Source organism: Miniopterus schreibersii (genome assembly GCF_964146895.1).
Source record: "Miniopterus schreibersii genome assembly, chromosome: 9".
NCBI lineage: Eukaryota > Metazoa > Chordata > Mammalia > Chiroptera > Miniopteridae > Miniopterus > Miniopterus schreibersii.
In genome coordinates, this window is record NC_138118.1 from 59,206,945 (window position 1) to 59,219,585 (window position 12,641).

General features: G+C 37.5%; 1 pseudogene across 1 annotated transcript; it reads left to right on the forward strand.

The window, feature by feature from the left end:
• Positions 1-8,547: 8,547 nt before the first annotated feature.
• Positions 8,548-9,091, forward strand: LOC308561409 (chromobox protein homolog 3 pseudogene; annotated as a pseudogene). Its single transcript has one exon. The product of its transcript is annotated as a chromobox protein homolog 3 pseudogene (transcript).
• Positions 9,092-12,641: the final 3,550 nt, after the last annotated feature.

Consider the following 12,641-nt stretch of genomic DNA (forward strand, 5'->3'; position numbering starts at 1 on the left):
CTATAGATCTGCTCAGAGCTTTATGTTTCTTTGGTTGTTTATTTTTCTACCTATTTCTTTTAAAAATTTTCTATTTTATCTTTCTTTTTTATGTTTTTGGAGCAGAGGGGGTATATTAAAGGGTGGACTCCCTGCACTATTCTGACTAGAAGTCTCACTTTACTTAAGGAAGGAAAGCTGGGGGCTGCAGTCATCTTGCAGCAGAAGCTAGAGTTAATAGTTCTCCATGTGAGAAGGAGAGTAAATATTTTGTTTTGCCTTCTCAGCATTCTTTCTTACATTAGGTAACCCTAGCTTTCTTTTGAAGCCTTGCCTCCTCTCTGACATCCGTCAATGTGACTTGAGGTTTGGCTCATCTGACCCCCATAGCATCAGTATGTAGTACAAGTACATACTGTACAAGTACAGTATGAACCACAGAAATTGGTTCAGGGATGGGCAAATAATCAAAATTGTCCAATGAGATCCCTCCTTGTTATTTTTCTATCAGGAAAGAAACCTTTTCTTTTCATGTCTCTCATTCCCAAAGTTCTCACCTATACAATGGGGGTTAATAATAATACCTGTTTCATAGAGAATCAGAGGCTAGGAATAAATGAGATAAGTGTTGGTTATGATCATCATCATTATTATTATGATTTCATGTGAAATTAGAGGAGTAAGAAATCACCCTGGACTGGTTTGGTCTTGGAGGGATTCATTGAGAAGGTAGGAGTTTAAGTGGATTTTAGAGAATAAGTAGAGTTTGATGGAGAGGAATACAGAAAAGGCATCATTCAGAGGTAGAGCAATATGGCAGTGGGCTACAGAGGATTGTAAGGAGGAGGGTCAGGTGGAAGCTGAGGGTTTGAGTGGCATCAGAGCACATGTGGGAAGCTCCCTGGGACTGAACTAAAGAGTTGGGACTTGGTTTTGCAGGTATTGGGAAACCTGGGAGGCTTTTGGATTAGAAAATAACATGACCGACGTGGGATGACTTACAATGAAATAACTCTTCTATAGGCAGAGGAGAAGTGAGCAATAACCTACATGCTCCTTCATTATAACTTCTTGGTGACTTAAATCCCACACACTAAGCCAAAACACACATAGGAGATGACCTAGGAGCATGAGGGAAGAAAGTGAAGCAGGAAAACACCCCTTTCCCTACTGGACTCAGCTCATGGTTCAGTTTTTTGTGTATTAACTAAATCAGCTTTCCTTTATCTCTAGGCATTGTACCCCGAGTGTGTGTGTGTTTACATTACATTTTTAATACAGATTTGTGATTTGTACAAAATTACATAGCATTCTTAATGACTTATGAATGTGTAAGAGTCAGCTGTGTCCCTTTTACTGTTCTTTCTTTAAATAAACAGATCATTGTGGGGACTCCAGCAAGATATGGGCAGAGCAAACCTAGCCTCTGAAATATCTGAAGACATGGCATCAAATGGCTGGACTGGAGCAGTGATTGTTCCCTTTAGAGAAGAAATGTATTCTATACTTTGATACAGTTGTCATTACTCCCTGTTACCCCCCAAGTCTGAGCCTGTGTGTCTCTGGGGTTGATCATCACACTAGTGTTATTGTTTTGCTCCTGCTCAGTTCCATACATTGATTTTCATTCCCTACTTGGCCTCTGCGGGCATATTAGCTGTGACTCATGGATAAAACCAATTTTCATTTTTCCTGTTGAAGTTCAATTTTTATAGGTATTTCTTCTAAGTATTCTAAGACAAGCTAAAAAGCAGCATTAATTATCCTAAATACTGAACAGCTGAGGTCAGTCCAACTCTTGGTTGTAACTCATGTATGCCACCTTTCTTGGCCTGGCTAATTTTGTGCAATTATTGAGAGAGAGGATCTGCCAGCAGTTGTTTTCTAGCTGATGGCAGGCCAACAGATGCTGTGAAATCATGCCAACATGTGCCAAGTTGTCACTTTTGCATCCCTGTCTATCAGGGAGTTCATTGTATAAGTCCCCTGCCTACCATTATGTCATATTTAGTTGCTCAGATAGATAAAGATTCATACCCAGGTGAACAAATTCTTAGGAAAATGCTATTTTTACCCAATTCTCTAAACCACATATGAGTGACAAATATTTCCATAGGATTAATGAATAGGTGTTTCAGTCTCCTCCGCCCTTATTAAATACTAGCCTTTTCTTTCATACTTGGAACTCTGTTGAATTTGTGGATGAGAAACATTTTCCATATGTAATGAATCCAAGGGCTTTTTAACCTATTAGATTTTGTTGCATATGTTGGTCACTCTTTTAAATCTAACCAAGAATCAAATAACACTGGAATCTGGTACTCCTTCATTTAGAATATTTTTATATTCTTAAGCAATATACATAGAGAATATTTCTTGATAAGATCAAGAATTGACCAAGGGAATCATAGTTTTGGCCATCCTTGTTTTTATCATTTGCCAAAAAATTTTCTTAGCTTCATAAAAACCACATAGAAACCAAATGACTTGGTTTTCTTTCCACTTCTCTAGGCAACAAACCAACTTTTCAGTTTCCATGGACACCCAGTTGAGCAACAGTAGTTAGATCTGTAAAAATTGCTATCTGATTTGGGAGTCTGATGGTGATCTACCAATCAGCATTGGGATGGCAATTCCACTTGACCTCAAAGGGACTGTTACGTATGAGACTGCACACGAGCATCTGGGACAGTGTCAAGTTACTGTCCCTGGTACCTTACCAGTTTCTTAATTGGTGGATGTTCTTGTCTTGATATCTGGATAGTTAGAAAACTCCAAAATATAATAGTGAGAATGGTAATAAAACAGATCTGGTTGAAACAGATTTACTTTCCACTTGGAAAGCAAGAGGCTTCACGTACTGATGGCTATGTTAACTCATTTCCAAGAACTACATACTTGGAAATCCCTTGGAAAGCCCAAAATATACTTGAAATGAGAGAAGACTAGAAGGACAGCTTTGAATCTAGGCAGTAATGAAAGTCTGTTCATTCAAACTCAGCTGAAATATAAAAAAAGATTGAACTGAATTGTCCTGTATCATGTACTAATTTTCCAACGCCTGATTCATCCTAGCTTAAGATAAAGTGAGTAATTATTTGAAACGATTAATCTGGTTTTTAAGTTCTGAATATGTTGTTTTTGCTTTTGCTTGTATTGTGTAAAATTCTCCATTTCCCAGTTGCTCCAAAATTAACAAATTAAAAAGTGGATCTTACAAACCATTAATCAGTATTGTAAATATTGAAAAATAAAAGCATTGAAAAATATTGAAAATTATACTTTAATAGGCATTAAGGGACACAACTCTACCATAAATATGCTAGAACATTGTAGGTTATGACATTTCTTTTTTTAGTCTCTGTCTCCTCCTTCATAACAGAAGAGAGTGATTGCTAATATTCCTTCTAGCACTAGTGCTCTACTATTACATAAAAAATCAATTTCAATTCTATATACAACAGAAGCCATGTTATAATCTTGAGAGATCTAGCTCTTCACAGGAATAAAACCTGTAAGTTCATGGTCACAGGAAATTGGATGAAAAGAATTGATCTTGTATTTCCAAAAAAGCCTCTAATCACTTCTAATTTCTCTTTGTACTCTGGAAGTTTTCTATAAATACAATAGAAAATGAATTCCTGGGAGAAAAGAGTGGGTATTTCTCAGAGAGTTTTATTTTTGGATTGCTTCTAGTAATTTGAGATAGATAAATAGGAAAGAGATTTAAAAAAAGAAGAGGTAGTAATAGATGGTAGCTAGTTATCAGAAATCAGTCAAGAAGAGATAGTAATAGATGGTAGTTAGTTATCAGAAATCAGTCCAGGTTTTGTGGATATATAAAGAACTGATTATTTGAGATGATATGTTTAGTCCTTAGTAAATCAGGAACAGGGAAGAGATTTAGGAGAAATATGACAAAGTTTCTACAGTTCCTTGACAGCTCCTTTATTGTGTGCAGAGTTTTCCACTTCACTAAAGTAACCTGGGCAAGTTAGGAGGAGAGGGCTTTGCGGGTAGAAGTGGCATCATGACAAGACTGAGGAGTGTAAGACACGGTGGTGTGTGGAGGCGGCACAAGGAATTTGCTTAATCCTTTTGAACTATAAAGTGCAGAGGGAGGCTAGTTTGTTCAAAGTTCGGTGTAGATTACAGAAACCACAGTAACAATGTTAAGAGAATGGTGGAACAAAATTGTGGAGGAATGTGGACCAGAAACCAAATGAAGAGAGAGTTAGTTACTCAAGGAACTCAAATATATATATAATGTCAAGTAAGATCCAGGCCGAAGAGTGTTCAGCGGCTTTGACAATGAGGAGACTTTTGATGTCCTTAGCAAAAACAGGCTGTGAGGTGAACTGGGCCGCCCTGTGTGATTAAAATATGAATGGGAAAAATAAAAATAAAAAATAAAATAAAATATGAATGGGAGATGCAGACGGGGAGTGGGGTCATCTGTTTCCTGGGAGCTTGGCCCCGAAGGAAGAAAAGGAAGGAAAGGAAGGAAAGTTTTATCTGAAGAGTATAAAATGAGGGAGAGTTTTGATCTTAAACTGCAAGAATCTTAAATGGGTTTGGATGCAGAAGGAAAGGAGTCAATGGTAAGGTAAAAATTGAAGATAAAGGAAAAAAATGAATATTAGATACTAGATGCCTACAGATTTGGGGGAGAAAGATCCAGAGTCTAGGAGGCAGTGCTGGCCTTACATAAGAGGAGCATGTGTTTCTCTTACAGAAGGCAGAGGGAGGGAGCTTGGGGAGGAAGGCAGATAGATATGTTTATAAATTGGAGAAAAGGAGGGAGTAGAAATCATACCTAATAGATTATTTCCTTGAGGATATAAGAAGCAGATCATCTCCTGTGAGAGGGGAGAATGTGTTGGGGTGAAATAGAGTGGGGTAAGAGATTTGAGGGAGAAACGGGCTGGGCGAAATGAGCCAGAAGTGATCAAAGACCAGTGTGAGAATTGCCAAGCAGGACTGATGTAGAAGAAGTATGTAGGTTTCTGAGGAAAGGAATAAAGTAATACCATAATTGCCATGACCTTGGGATCTTTGGTGTTTTAGAGAATGGTGGTAGGTACTTAAAATGCTGATGTTTCTCTTTCAAATACATTTGTTTTAGAAACTTTTAAATCATCATCATCATCATTATCTGTTAATCATCTATTAATAAGATTAATTTTTTATTTCTACTGCAACCATGAGTGCTTTGAATAGGAATAAGAAATGGCAGGAGTGAATCATTAAAGGAAGAATTTCCTAAGAATTTACATATTGAAATATTCTTCCGTGACTGAAAGTGACTAATTTAGGTTAAACCTGGTTGAAAATCTGAGAAATCTACCCAGGAGACTGAGTAAGAACATAAAAGATGCACATTATTAGTAATCAGGGGGATGCAAAATAAAATCATAATGAGATACTGCTATAAACCTATTAGAATATCTAAAACTAAAAAGACTGTACATACCAGGTGTAGGCAAGGATGTGGAGCAACTGGAACCCTCATGAACAGTTGGTGGGAATAAAAATGGTTTAAACACTTTGGAAAACAGCTTGGCAGTTTCTCAGAAACACACACACATCATATGACCAAGACATTGCTTCCTCAGATACTGTAAACATTTGTGTATATGTCTTTGTATAGGTGACCCAAGAGAAAACAATATGACTATACAAAGGTACACACAACCTTCATAGCAGTTTTATTTGTAATAATAAAAAAATGGAAACAACAAAAATGTCCATCAACAAGTAAATGAATTAATAAATTGTGGTATATCCATACAATGGAATACTGCTGGGCAATATGGAAATAACTGCTAATTACACAGCACAATAAATGAATCTCAAAATAATTATGATGAGTGAAAGAAGTAGACAAAAAAGAGTACATACTATATTATCCCATCTATGATATAGTCTAGAAAATCCAAACTAATCTATAGAGAAAGAAAACAGATCAGAGTTGCCTGGAAGTGGGGGTGACAATGGGGAAGGGCAGGAGGGACGGATTACAGAAAAGCACAAGGAAACTTTCAGGTAACTCCTATGTTCATTCTCTTCATTGTGGTGGCTTCATAGGTACATTCATAAGTCACAATTTAGCAAACTGTACACTTTAAATATGTGCAGTTTATTATAATTTAATAAATCTGTTACAAAAGATATGTGTATGTTCAAAAATCGAAGAATGATTTAATCTGTTAACAGTAAATTTTTTGAACATTGTTTTTAAAAATCATGTCTTTGAAGAGCATTTAAGATTATCAGAAAATGCTTGTAACATTCAGAGGCAAATGCAGTTCTGTTTTATAATGGTTCATGAATATTTTTCAAATGTTAAATGAATAATGTAGTGCTAAATTTAAAAAGAAGGAAACAAAAAATGCATATGTAATTTAATACGATCCCAATTGGGGTAACCCTCTCTTCGTCTCTCATAATTGAAAGAAAATACCTCAAAATGTTGCCATTTTTCTCTCTGTGAGGTGTAATGATGTTGATTTTTAGGTTCCTCTTTATGTTTTTGAGGCTTTTCTAAAGCTGAACTTGCATTACTGTCACAAGCAGACAAAAACCCAATACATGCTCTTTTAAAAGATTCTTTCCTACACAGGAACTCAATGGTGCAAATATTTTTAGAAAATATATCAATCTAATTGAGGCACAGAGCATCTTTCTCCACACTTTGTGCACAGTAACATGCTACCACGTGCTGGGGATGTTAGTGTGGAATGGTGGATATGCTGGGAAGAAAGGCTGTTAAACCAGCTGCAGCCTGCAACTCCTAGAAATGCCTACTTATAAATAAGTTTTATGTAGCCTCAGGAATTTGCTTACCTTTGTTACTTTTGCACTAGCAGTGTCTTGATCAAACAAGGTCAAAGACAAGGAGAGGCCTGGATAGTGTGACTCAATGGTTGAGCATCGACCTATGATGCAGGAGATCGCGGTTTGATTCCTGGTCAAGGCACTTGCCCGGGTTGTGAACTTGATGCCCATTCTGGGGCGTGCAGGAGGCAGCCGATCAATGACTCTCATCATTGGTGTTTCTCTCTCTCTCCCTCTCCCTTCTTCTCTCTGAAATCAAGAAAGACATATTAAAAAAAAAAAAAAAAGACAAGGAGAATAAACTCCATGGGTCGCTCTCAGCACAGCTCTGTCAGGAATTTTTCAGCAAAGATGTCCTGAGGAGAAAAGAAGAGCAGTTGTATGGGGGAGTCCCTATGAAAGTAGATAATTCCTCAGTCTTTTGTCCATCAACAGTGAGCTTTATGCGTCTTTGACTACTTCCCTCTTTGAGTCAAAAAGAAAACCAGAGTAGGTCTAAGCCTGTGGGGTGAGGGCAGAGGAGGAAGGCTTGTAAAAATGAGGGTCAAGGTTCAAGGAGTTGGGAGAGCTCTCATGCACAATGAACTGCCTTTATTACTGTCCCCCAAATGCGATGGCCATTTGTCTTGTGAGACTTGCATTCTGTGTGGGGAACAACAATGACTAGATGCTGTCGGCAATGAGGTGTGATTTGGGGGTGTGTGTATGTGGGTGAAGCTGGGGTCTGAGGGAGAAATACTGGTGATATCCAAGGTAGGCCTCATACCTCGCTTTGCCAGGACGTTAGGATTGTACGTTATAGCCTGATCTTTTCCTGTCCAGTAAGATAAAGGTAAAAAATAAAAAGGAGCTTGAGCTTGAGGTGAGCAGGGCCGGAGATGAGGCTGACCTGGGGGGCAGCTTGGAGGCAGAAAAGAGAGTAACTCCCTTACCTGTGGTTTCCTTTCCATGGTTTCAGTTACCCAAGTTCAACCTCGGTCCAAAAATATTAAATGGCAAATTCCAGAAAAAACAATTCATAAGTTTCAGATTGCATGTTATTCTGAGTAGTATGATGAAATCGCCTGCCATCCTGCTCAGTCCCACCTAGGATGTGACCCACCCTGTTGTCCAGTGTACCCATGCTCCCAGCCCACTAGGCACTTCGTAGCCATCTGGGTTATCAGATTGACTGTCAGGGTATCACAGAGATTGTGCTCAAATAATCCATATTTTACTTAATAATGGCCCCAAAGCACGAGAGCAGCGAAGCTGAAAATTTGGACATGCCAAAGAGAAGCCAGGAAGTGCCTCTTTAAGGGAAAAGGTGAGTATAGTACAATAAGATAGTTTGAGATGGAGACAGAGAGATAGGGAGAGCAATTGCATAACTTTTGTCACAGTATGTTGTTATAATTGTTCTATTTTATTATTAGTTATAGTTAATCTCTTACTGTGCCGAATTTATAGATTAAACTTTATTATGGGTATGTATGGATAGTAAAAAACATAGTACAGGGTGGGCAAAGGCAGGTTTACAGTTGTATGAGAAACAGTGTTATTCTTGTATTCTTATTTATTAATTACTGTGTTATTTTTCCATATGAACAACTGTAAACCTATTTTGCCAACCCCTGTATATACAGGGCTTGGTTCTACCCACGGATCCAGGCACCCACTGGTGGTCATGGAACATACACTCCATGGGTAAGGGGAGGCCACTGCAATAGCTCTTCAAGTTCGCAATAAAAAATGGCCTCCGAAAAAACTATCTTGCAAAAAATGGGAAAGAAAAAGAATGGAAAAGGTAAAAAAGTTGAAGAGGCAGGGCCTGAAGAATTTGTGGTGGGAAAAGCACAGGACCAGCGTATAGCAAACGGGAAGGTGGAATATCTCCTGAAATGGAAGGTAATACAGTGTTGGGAAGCTGAAGAAAGTTTCGATTGGCCAGAGTTTATGAAAACGTCCCTTGATTCTCAAAGAGCTGGGAAGGAAAAGTGGTACAAAAAGAAAACCTTCCTCTGACAGTGAACCCGATGATCGCGCATCAAAGAAGGAAAGGGATGTTGCTGACAAAATGGGAGGCTTCGCCAGAGGCCTTGATCCTGAACCAATAATTGGTGCCACAGACAGTGGTGGAGAATTGATGTTTCTCATGAAATGGAAAGGAAGGATTCTAATGAGGTACAGTTGGTGCTGGCAAAGGGGGCAAATACAAAGCCTTCTCAGGTTGTAATGGCTTATTTGTGAGGAGAGACTAATTTGGCATTCTGGTCCAGAAAATGAAGTTCAATAATTGTTTGCATTGCTATAGATAGATAGATGATGGATAGATACAGATATAAATAAATATAGATCAGATTACACACACACACACACACACACACATATATATATATACACATATATGTATATATGTGTATATGTAATCTGGGCCTTGGTCTTCTGATTTATTAGTGTGAAGAAATAACTACATTCCAATGGAAATCAAGCTTGACTATTCATTTTAAAGTAGTATTGGGGAAGTTGTTTTGTTTTTTTTCCATCTATAGCACCTGTTACGTTGAACAAATAAATAAAGTTTTTAACTTGCTTCCTTTATCTGAAAAAGATTTGATATCATGGTATATTATTTCCTCTGTATTAGAAAACAGCCTTTCTAAATGTGGGGGAATTTCTTCATAGTCATTCTTCAATCAGAATTTGTGTTTAACTCATATATGCCTAAGGACCATTCTGGGTTTTTTGTTTATGTGTTGATTTGTGTGTGTATATATAAAATACAGATGTAAGTGATTTTCCGTTCCTCCCCGTCTTCTCTCCCCCTCCCACCATTTCACAACCACAGATAGGCCCATGTCACTGGGATACCATCATTCTGAACAACCTAAGAAAGAAGTCAGTTCATGTGAAATTGAAAAATTTTCTGAGGCCTTAATCTTTCAAATTAAATAGGGAATTCTGTAATTAATTAAACAAGTTAAATATAATGTAAACAAATTAAATCAGACAATTTAAAAGCAGCCATGTCGCCCAGCTGGTGTGGCTCAGTGGTTGAGCATCTATCTATGATCCAGGAGATCATGGTTCAATTCTCGGTCAGGGCACATGCCAGGGTTGCGAGCTCAATCCCCAGTAGGGGGCGTGCAGGAGGCAGCTGATCAATGACTCTCTCTTATCACTGATGTTTCTATCTCTCTCTCTCTCTCCCTTCCTCTCTCTGAAATCAATAAAAATATATATTTTTTAAAAAAGCAGCCATGTCAGAATCCATATCTATCTCTATAGTCATATAAATACAAATTTATTTGCAAGACTCCTGACAGGAAAATTTTATCACTGCCAATGACACGGGCCCAGGACAAACCTGCAACCCAGGTACAAGCCATTGACTGGGTGGGGGGAATGAAACCCTCGACCCTTCAGTGTGTGGGGTGATGCTCTAACCACTGAAACACACCAGTCAGGGCTCCTGGTGTGTTTTAATTAACTAAGCAAGACTTGGTTAATTGGACACTTAAAAATTCTTTCTCACAAAACTTTACAAGTTGAAATCCCTGTGCTATATTGACTAAAAGGTCAATGTTTATAACTTTGCTTATGGAAACCTAATCAGATGGTTAGAGATGTTGGCAATTTAAGAAGACCTGTTGGATTAAATGGGTGAACAAACTTTTGTCATCTAAACTATTGATTTGCATGATTTTTCTTTACCCTGAACTTATTCCTTGGGTATACTGTAGGCCCAATCTTTTCAATATAGGGTGTCCCCCAAAAATGTATATACGCACTTTGAATAATTATAAAGGCAGTGTTTATTAAAATACATTTCATTTTCAAAATTGAGCTATCAACTGTTAAAGTGTATGTACATTTTTTGGGGGACACCTGTATTTGGGTTACTGCTTTAGCAGAAGCCTGGAAAAATAATTTTGTAGTACTCAGAATGTTATATATTGTTTACTTCACTATAAATACCAGTGAACAGTGGTCAATAAATACTTTTATATTAAAAAATAAAATGGATATGTAAACTTCCATTTTTGAAAATCATTAGTAGCTTAAAACATGTTAGCCTTTGCTTTCTTCCTTTGTTAATTATTTTAAAGAGTTACAAGCAAATGCTTGAAAATGTGTTTCTTCAAATGTCTTTGAGATCCACTGCTCTGTGAATGTCTCACCCTTTAATTTATCAGTTCTCAAATTTATCTTCAGATACTTAAGTGTTCTGCCCACTCCCTCGTCCCACATCCCTCAGTTTTCCGTAGAATTTTGAGTTGGACCTCTGGTCACTTCATCATAGCTCTTCAGCAGTCTGGGTTTACCCTCAGCCTCTACAGCTCCTCAGCTGGATCATCAGGCCATAGAGTCTACCATCATTGAGTAAAAGCTGTGGGAAACCAGTCCCTACTGCCCGACTAGGATAAGGGGTGGCAAGTGGAACAGGGAGCAAGGACAGTCCTCTATCTAGGAACGAAGTTTTAGGCATCATCAGCAAGAATTATACATGCTTTCTTCCTTAGAAACATTGTCATACATGTAGGTCAGTGATTTGCAACCTTTTTCATCTCATGGCACACATAAACTAATTACTAAAATTCTGTGGCACACCAAAAAATACATTTTTGCCAATCTGACAAAAATATAGGTATCGTTTTTATTGATTAACAAAAGATAATAATAGTAATTACCTACCCTTTTTTGCTCCAAAGTGACATTTTTAAAAATCAGGTGCCTATAGTTGTATATAAGGATTTCTGGTACCAAGAATTAACCACTCAGATGCAACCTTATTTTTTTATTTTTTAAAAATATATCTTTATTGATTTCAGGGAGAGGAAACGAGAGGGAGAGAGAGATAGAAACATCAATGATGAGGGAGTCATTGATCGGCTGCCTCCTGCACGTCCCCAACTGGGGATCGAGCCCGCAACCCGGGCATGAGCTCTGACCGAGAATCGAACCGTGATCTCCTGGATCCTAGGTTGATGCTCAACTGCTGAGCCACGCCTGGCCAGGCAGGTGCAACCTTATTATGTGATGTGACCAATCAGATGCAACTCTATTATATGACCTACATATTTATAGTTCAAGACAGGGCATTCACACTGGATGGCTATTGTTGTTTTGGATCTTGTCATTTTTTTATTTGACAATCTAAGGGAAAAGATGTCAGTGTCCTTGACTAAATAGTCAGGTAGTGCATGTTTTAAAAATTCTTGCAGCACACCAGTTGAAAATCACTGATGTAGGTTAAGTTCTAGAATGTTATGATGATGGTATTTAATGCATTTGTGGTTAAATAAGTTTTAGTGGCTCACCTGTGTTGTGAAATTCTATGAAAGTTGGTACATATGTGTGTGTATGTGTATGTTATATATCTGTTATGTATCTATTTATATGTTATATTTCTATACAAAATTTTTGTTGAACTAATTCTTTATTTAACCTGAACCTCTGATTAAGCAGAACATATTCCCCAATTATGCTTGATAACAGAATTTGCCACATTTAAACCTGAAAGAATGAAATGATGTAAAAGAGTTATATGTTCATAAATGTTTTCTTAAATTATATTACCATAGTATAAGATCTGGTCATTGATCAGAATTCTCTCCTGTTACAAATTGTTCCTAACATTTAGTTGAACAATAGCTTACTCAGAGTTCCCTCTACCAGACTATTACAGAGTTATTCAATTATGTACAGGCAGTAATTGTTTCATAAATAGTTTAAGTCCATTCAGTATTTTTAAAAATGTCTTTGTATCTCAGGTGAATTTCACACATTTGTGACTAAATAGTGAAATTCTGAATGAGTTGTTGATTAAAGCATGCTTTTAAGAC